The sequence below is a fragment of the Canis lupus genome, chromosome X (genome assembly GCF_011100685.1).
Source record: "Canis lupus familiaris isolate Mischka breed German Shepherd chromosome X, alternate assembly UU_Cfam_GSD_1.0, whole genome shotgun sequence".
NCBI classification, from domain to species: Eukaryota; Metazoa; Chordata; class Mammalia; order Carnivora; family Canidae; genus Canis; species Canis lupus.
Genome location: NC_049260.1, coordinates 51,562,058 through 51,570,779, shown reverse-complemented (window position 1 = coordinate 51,570,779; position 8,722 = coordinate 51,562,058). Strand labels below are relative to the sequence as shown.

The 8,722-nt window shown below is 40.3% G+C and overlaps 1 pseudogene; it reads right to left on the bottom strand.

The window, feature by feature from the left end:
* Positions 1–1,473: 1,473 nt before the first annotated feature.
* LOC119878114 lies at positions 1,474–5,573 on the bottom strand (annotated as a pseudogene).
* Positions 5,574–8,722: the final 3,149 nt, after the last annotated feature.

Below are 8,722 nucleotides of genomic sequence, written 5' to 3'. Positions count from 1 at the left end.
CTGCAACCCTTTGTGCATTTCACAAAATTAGCATTCAATTTTATTTTTTTCTTTTTGTCTTTTTTTTCACTCCAAAATGACAAGGCAAAGGAACTCACCCCAAAAGAAAGAACAAGAATAAATGATAAATAGAGATATAATCAATGCAGATATAAGTAAGATGTCTGAATGAGAATTTAAAACAACAATTATAAGCATACTAGCTGGATTTGAAAAAAGCATAGAAGATACTAGAAAATTCCTTACTGCAGCGATAAAAGAACTAAAATCTAGTCAGCCTGAAAAAAAAAATGCTATAACTGAGATGCAAACCAAGTAGAGGCTATAAAAATGAGGATGGATGAAACAGGAAAAAATCAATGATACAAAAGATAAATTATGGGAAATAATGAATCTGAAAAGAAAAGGGAAACAAAGGTAATGGATCATGAAGGTAGACTGAGGGAACACAGTGACATATTACAATGGATAACGTTTGTATTATAGTAGTTCCAGAAAATGAAGAGGGAAAGGGGGCAGAAGGTTTATTTGAGCAAATTATAGCCAAAAATTGTCCTAATCTGGGGAAGGATACATTCATCAATATCCAAGAAGCACAGACAACTCCCATTAAATTCAACAAAAGTTGACTGAGGTCAAGGCATGTCATACCCAAATTCACAAAATACACAGGCAAGGAGAGAATCCTGAAAGCAGCAAAGGAAAAAAATGTCTCAGACTTATAAGAGAAGACAGAACACACACACACACACACACACACACACACACACGACAGATCTCATCCACAGCAGATCTGCCACAGAAAATTAGCAGGCCATAAGACGGTGGCAAGATATATTCAACATGTTGATTGGGAAGTATGAAGCCAATAATACTACATCCAGCAAGGCTGCCATTCAGATACCATGTCACACCAGTGAGAATGGTGAAAATTAACAAGACAGAAAACTACAAATATTGGAGAGGATGTGGAGATAGGGGATCCCTCTTGCATTCTTGGTAGGAATGTGAGCTGGTACAGCCACTCTGTAGAATTGCGTGGAAGTTTCTCAAAGAGTTAAAAATAGAGCTACCCTATGACTCAGCAATTGCACCACTGGGGATTTACCCCAAAGTAACAGATGCAGTGAAACGGCAGGACACCTGCACCCCAATTTTTTTTGGAGTCTATAAATTTATTGAGTAAAAACGAAACAATGTCAGACATGTTCAATTCGGTTTGGTTCAAATGTGGCTGATGTCCATCTGCAGCAGAAATGAACTGAAGTAAAGAGAAGACCCAAGGATGCTGGCAAGGGGGCCACTGAACAAAGCAATCCTCTGCTAATTGTAAAAGCAGGCGTCACACAGCCAGTGAGTCAGTTAGCAGAGGCAGGGAGACGTGGTGTTTAATGGGCAGGGATAAAACCAGATTCAGCAAGAACTTTCAAAAGAGGAGAGGGCCAGAGCATTTAGAGATCGAGTTGCAACAGGTGTGGACCTGCCGGTTCACTTGGGGAACACTGTGACCACGTTGTAGCCCTCAGGGGGTGTGACCCGCTCCCGAGCATGCTTTTCACAGTAGATCTGATCCTACATGAAGAAGTGGCTCTTCTGTTTTAGATTGGGGCCACATTCAGTGCACACATAACGCTCAGGGTGACGGTAGTGGTCCCAGAGCTTCAGGAACATGCCGACAATGCCGGTGCCACATTTGTCACACATGGGCAACTTCTGGGCATTTCCAATAGATGCAGCCACTTTGGTGACTGGAGCCTTAACACTTCTGAAACCTGATGGCTTGTTGGGATCCCCTTTCTCCTCAGACTCTAAGATTTCCTGCAATACCAGGAATGAAGTGGATTGCTTGGGAGGGCTCATTTAACTCCTGTTTCTCATGAAGCATCTTGTAAACTTCAGATTCTTTGTCGTTGACAAGTCCACTTAGAGGCTGAGAATGGTCTAAGGCTCTGCCATTTGTCTCCTGCCCACTGGCTGCTGTCTTTGACTCCAAGGTGTTGTTGAAGTTGGATATGTTTTCAGAGGAATAGAGACCAGCTGGGTTGTTGTACTGGTTTGTGATGACCCTGGGGGCAGAGCTGGAGGCCAGCGAGGCGGTAAAGGGCATGGCACTCCGGTTGTGGGCGCTTCCTATGTGCAGGACCTCTTGGGGTTCCGAGGCCAAATTCATCTTGTACGGATGACGTTTCCCTTCCTCTGTCACCAGGGAAGACCAGGTTTTTTGTTCATATCTGGTGACTGTGAGGGTCATGTTGTCCATGCAGCCCTTGATTTTGTTCTGAGCTTCCAGGTGTGTCATACCACTGCTATTTTCCCCATTGATGGCTGTGATTACATCTCCGATGCATAAGTTAGCTCCCGCAAACTTGCTTCCAGGAGTGACCCGGGAAATGGCCAGGGGTTGTTCGAAGTCTTTGCCCCCCACGAGGTGGAAGCTCCACAGCCCCGGGCCTTGGAGGACGATCTGCTGGGTGGACTTGGCGTGGCAACCCACGGGAACCGACGCGACAGGATGAGTTGCGCTGGGCTCCCCGGCAGCTGTCGGAAAAAGAGAGCCACCCCAATGTTTATACCAGCAATGTCGACAATAGCCAAACTGTGGAAGGAGCCTCAGTGTCCATCTAAAGATGAATGGATAAAGAAAATGTGATCTATATATACAATGGAATATTACTCAGCCATTAGAAACAAAGAATACCCACCATTTGTTTCAACGTGGATAGAACTGGAGGGTATTATGCTGAGTGAATTTAGTTAATCAGAGGACAAATATTATATGGTTTCATTCATTCGGAGAATATAAAAAATAGTGAAAGGGATTAATGGGAAAGGAGAGAAAGTGAGTGACACATATCCAAATGGATGACAGAACATGAGAGATTTCTAACTCTGGGAAATGAACAAGGGGTAGTGGAAGGGGAGGTGGGCCGGGGGATGGGGTGGTGGGGTACAGGCACTGAGGGGGGCATCTGATGGGATGAGCACTGGGTGTTATACTATACGTTGGAAAATCGAACTCCAATAAAAAATATATATAAAAAAGAGAAAAATTGATGCAAAAATTCTCAACAAGATAACAGAAAGTTGAATTTAACAGTACATTGAAAGAAGTATTCACCACATTCCATTGGGATTTATTCATGGGCTGCAGGGGTAGTTCAAAACTTGCAAATCAATCAACATGATATACCACATTATCAAAAGAAAAGATAAGAACCATATGATTCTCTCAATATATGCAGAAAAAGCATTTGAAAAAATACAACATCCATTCTTGACAAAAAGGAAACTCTTAATAAATTAGGTATGAATGGAATATACCTCAGCATCACAAAGGCCATATAAAAAAGACCCATAGGTAATATCTTCCCCAATGGCAAAAAAACAGAATCTTTTCTTTGTGGTCAGGAATGGGACAGGGATGCCACTCTCATAATTATTATTCAACATAGTACTGGTAGTCTTAGCCTCAGTAATCAGACAACAAGAAGAAATAAAGGCATCCAAATTGGGAAGGAAGAAGTAAAACTTTCACTATTTGCAGACAACATGATTCTGTCTGTGAGAAACCAAAAGCATTCACAAAAAATTTGCAAGAACTAATATATTTATTCAGCAAAGTTGCAGTATATTAAATAAATGTGCACAAATCTGTCACATTTCTTTACACTAGTAGCGATGCAGCAGAAAAAGAAATCAAGGAATTGATCCGATTTGCAATTGCACCAAAAACAAAGAGATAAATAGGAATAAATATAACTAAATAGTTAAAAGATATGTACTCTGAAAACTGTGGAACACTTATGAACAAAATTGAAGAGAACAGAAAGAAATGAAAAAGCATTCCATGCTCATGGATTGAAAGAACAAAGATTGTTAAAAATGCCTATGGTACACAAAGAAATTTACACATTTAATGCAACTCCTATAAAAATAACAACAGCATTTTTCACAGAGCTAGAACAGTCTTAAAATTAGAATGAAACCACAAAAGACCCCAAATATCCAAAAGAATCCTGAAAAAAACGAACTTGAATGCATCCTGATTTTCAAGTTATATTACAAAGCTGTAGTCATCAATATAGTATGGTACTGGCACAAAAATTGACACATAGATCAGTGGAACAGAATAGAGAACCCAGAATAGGACTCACGATTCCATGGTCAACCAATCTTTGACAAAGCAGGGAAGAATATCCAGTGGAAAAAAAGTATCTTCCAAAAAGGGCATTGGGAAAACTGGACAGCAATATGAAAAAGAATGAAACTAGAGTACTTTCTTACACTATACACAAAAATAAAGTCAAAATGGATGAAAGACCTAAATATTAGACAGGAAACAATCAAAATCCTAGAGAACACAGAAGTCTCTTTGACCTCAGCCATAGCAACTTCTAACTAGACACACTGCCAGAGGCAATGGGAACAAAAACAGAAATGAACTAGTGGGATTTCATCAAGACTAAAATCTGTACAGTGAAGAAAACAATCAAAACTAAAAAGCTTCATCTTACAGAGTTGGAGAAGATATTTGCAAGTGACATATTGGATAAAGGGTTAGAATCCAAAATTTATAAATAGCTCATCAAATTCAATACCCCAAAACAAATAATCCAGTTAAGAAATGGGAAGAATACATGGATAGACACTTTTTTCTTTTTGTTTTGTTTTGTTTTAAGGTTTTATTTATTTATTCATGAGAGACACCCAGATGGAGAGGCAGAGTAATAGGCAGAGGGAGAAGCAAGTTCCCTTTTGGGTGTCTGATGTGGGACTTGGTCCCAGGATTCATGACTTGAGCTGAAGGCAGACACTTGACCACTCCACCCAGATGTCCTGAATAGACACTTTTCTGAAGAAGACAATCAGATAGCTAACAGACACATGGAAAGATGCTTAACATCACTTATCATCAGGGAAATACAAATAAAACCATGATGAGATATCTCTTCACACCTGTCAGAATGTCTAAAATTAATAACAAAAGAAACAGCGGATTTTGGCAAGGATCCTCATCAACACCTAGTGTTAATCACAACCATTACCTCGTTAAAACACTTCACCCATTTAGTCCTTCTCCTCAACCACCTCCCTCCATCAACCCTCAGTGTGTTCTCTATCATTAAGCTTCTCTTATGCTTTATTTCCCTTTCTCCTCACCCCAACTTCCAATATGGTCATTTTCCCCCCTTAAATTCCACATGTGAGATCACTTGGTATTTGTCTCTCTCTGATTGACTTATTTCACATAGCATAATATACTCCAGCTCCATCCATGTTATTACAAATGGCAATATTGCATTCTTTTTAACATCTGGTAATATTCCATCATATATATATAATATATATATATACATATATACATGTATATACATACATATACACATATATATACATATATGCCATTTGATTAACACTAGGTGTTGTAAGTGATGACTCAATGAATTCTACTCCAGAAACCAATAATGCACTGTAGTTAAGTAAAATTTAAATAAATAATTAAAAAATAATACAAAAAATGGGGCGGGGCAAGATGGTGGAAAAGCGGGGGCCCTCAACTCACCTGGACCCATCAGCTTACCTAGATAACTTTCAAATCATCCTGAACACCTACTAATTCGACCTGAGATTTAAAGAGACCACAGCCTCTTTACACTACAGAGAGAAGGGTTTTCACTTCTAGCAAGGTAGGAAGGTGGAAAAAAACAAAATAAAAAAGAATCAAGTGGGAGAGGGGCACCGCGAGGAGCCCAGCTAAAGCTGGGTGAAGGCCCCTGGGACAGGAAAGCCCAGCCCTGGGGAAGCGGGACCTTTAAAAATCTGCACCAGATACTTCCTGGACGGAAAAGTGTTTAACAGGGAAATCCGGCAGAATCACAGGAGGGGTAGTGAAGCCTCGTTTCCCGGAATCACTAATAGAGGAAGTGCATCCCAGCGGAAAGCACTCCACAAACTGTGGGCCTATCTCGGAAAAGGGCTGGAGCGTCCATCTGGCGGGACATTTGGGAGAAGCCAGTCAGTTAGGTGGGCGGCTTCAGAGGGATGTGTCTGTACCCTGCTGCCTTTGGGAGCCGTTCCCCCTGGAAGTGTGATTCCAGCATTGCCGGGCCCCGATCCCAGGGTGCAGAGTGGACAAAGCCCAGGATCTTGCACTCCTCCTGGGACAGGCGGAAGCAGGGAGGGCCCAGGACAGCGAGAACTCTCCTGCCACTGGCACCCACAAGCTGTGCAGATCAGGGCACCCAGGCAGGCCCCAGGAGCATCTAGGCCAGTGCAGACTGGGAGACTGACTTAGTTACTGATTCCAGAGCTTGTAATCTGGCCGCTGCCATTGTTCTTCCTCCTTCTTTCATCATGTGCCTGGGGGGGTCTGGGCTGCTAGGAAACAAAGGCATCACAGGATAAACGGCTCCCACTGAGCCCAGCACCCAGCAGGGGGTAAGGCATCTCAATCCAGGCAAAGACACCTGAGAATCAGCACAGCAGATCCCTCCCCCAGAAGACCACCTGGAAGAACACCAGAAGAGTAAATTCTTGACCAAGCAGCTCTAGAAAGCCCAAGGGGAAGTCAAGGGATTTATAGTATATAGAACTAGAGGGTACCTCTCCTTTTTTTCCCTTTTTCAAGTACAACTCATTTTTCTATCAGACTAAAAATTTCCCATATATTTTTCTTTTCCCACCTTAACTACAATGTTTAACAACCTCTTCATTTTTAAGTTTTGTGCTTTCTGACTTTCATATTTATACGATTACATGTCTTAGATATATTTTTCACTTCTAGATTCCCTTCAACATACACAATTTAATTTTGGGAGATATATGAGAAATGTTTTGTTTTGTGTTTTGTGTTTACTCTGCCTCATTTTGTTCTACAATGGCAGAAGTTAATACCTTCTAAAACATGACCAGCATGCACCCAGAACCAAATAGTATACCATGCTGGTTCATTCTGTGAGATTATATTCTCTCTTCATTCCCATCCTGCCCCGCTCTTTTATTTCATTTATATTTTGATGGTTAGTCATGGGGCTTTCTATAAGTATTGCTGGTTTCTATAAATTTGGGACTGAGCATCTCTAAACATACAGAACATAATACACTAAGAACCAAGAGGATCACTTTCTAGAACTTTTCAGGTAGACTATATTGACTATATTCTCCCTCCACTACAAATTCTTCACCACCACAATCTCCCAGTCACCCACTTTTTTTTTTTGTCTTTTTCTCTTTTTCTTCTTTATTTTTTTCCTTATTATTTTTTTTTTTTTTTTTGCTTTTTGGCCTTTTATTTTTTACTACTTTGTTTTAAAATTTATTTTACCCTTTAGTGGTCCTTTTGTTTTATTTTGTTTTGTTTTAATCTTCGTTTTTATTTTCTTCTCTCTAACCTCATCAGAATCATCTTAGATGAACTTTAATTAGGTCGTTGTTCATATTCTTGACTCAACCCACGCATACAGCCATTCTGCACTGAGCAAAAAAAGACTAGAAGGAAGAACTCATTACAATTGAAAGAATCAGAAACACTACTCTCTGCCACAGAGTTACAGAATTTGGACTGCAATTAGAAGCGAGAAAGCCAATTCAGAAGCACAATTATAAAGCTACTGGTAGCTCTTGAAAAAAGCATAAAGGATTCAAGAGACTTCATGACTGCAGAATTTAGATCTAATCAGGCCGATTTAAAAATCAATTAAATAACATGCAATCCAAACTGAATTTCTTAAAGACAATGGTTAATGAGGTGAAAGAAAGAATGAGCTACATAGAATACAAGTTGATGGCAAGGAAGGAAGCTGAGGAAAAAAGATAAAAACAATTAAAAGACCATGAGGAAAGGTTAAGCGGAATAAAAGCCTCAGATGGAAAAATCTACGTATAATTGGGGTTCAGGAAAGAACCAAGAGGGATAGAGGGACAGAAAGCATATTTGAATAGCTGAGAACTTCCCTAATTTGGGGAGGGAAACAGGCATTCAGATCCAGGAGATAGAGTGGTCCCCACAAAATCAATAAAAACCACTCAACACCTCGACATTTAATAGTGAAACTTGCAAATTCCAAACATAAGGCCAAATCTTTATACCAGTGAGAGACAAGAGATTTTAACTTATATGGGGAGAAATATTAGATTAACAGCAGACTGCTCTGCAAAGACCTGACAGGCCAGAAATGGCTGTCGTGTATTCAGGGTACCAAATGAGAAGAACATGCAGCCAAGAATACTTTATCCAGCAAGGCTCTCATTCAGAATAGAAGGAGAGATAAACAGTTTCCAAAACATGCAGAAATGAAAGAATATGTGATCAACAAAACAGCTCTGCAAGAAATATTACAGGGGACCTGTAAAAGAAAGAAGAGGCCCCAAGAAATAATCCACAAAAAACAGGGACTGAATAGGTATTGTGATGACATTAAATTCATATCTTTCAATAATTACTCTGAACATGAATGGGCTAAAAGATCCCATCTAAATATGCAGGGCTTCAGACTAGATTAAAAAAGCAAGACCCATCTATATGCTGTCTAAAAGAGACTTATTTTATTTTTTTTTTATTTTTTTTTTAAATTTTTATTTATTTATGATAGTCACAGAGAGAGAGAGAGGCAGAGACACAGGCAGAGGGAGAAGAAGGCTCCATGCACCGGGAGCCCGACGTGGGATTCGATCCCGGGTCTCCAGGATCGCGCCCTGGGCCAAAGGCAGGCGCCAAACCGCT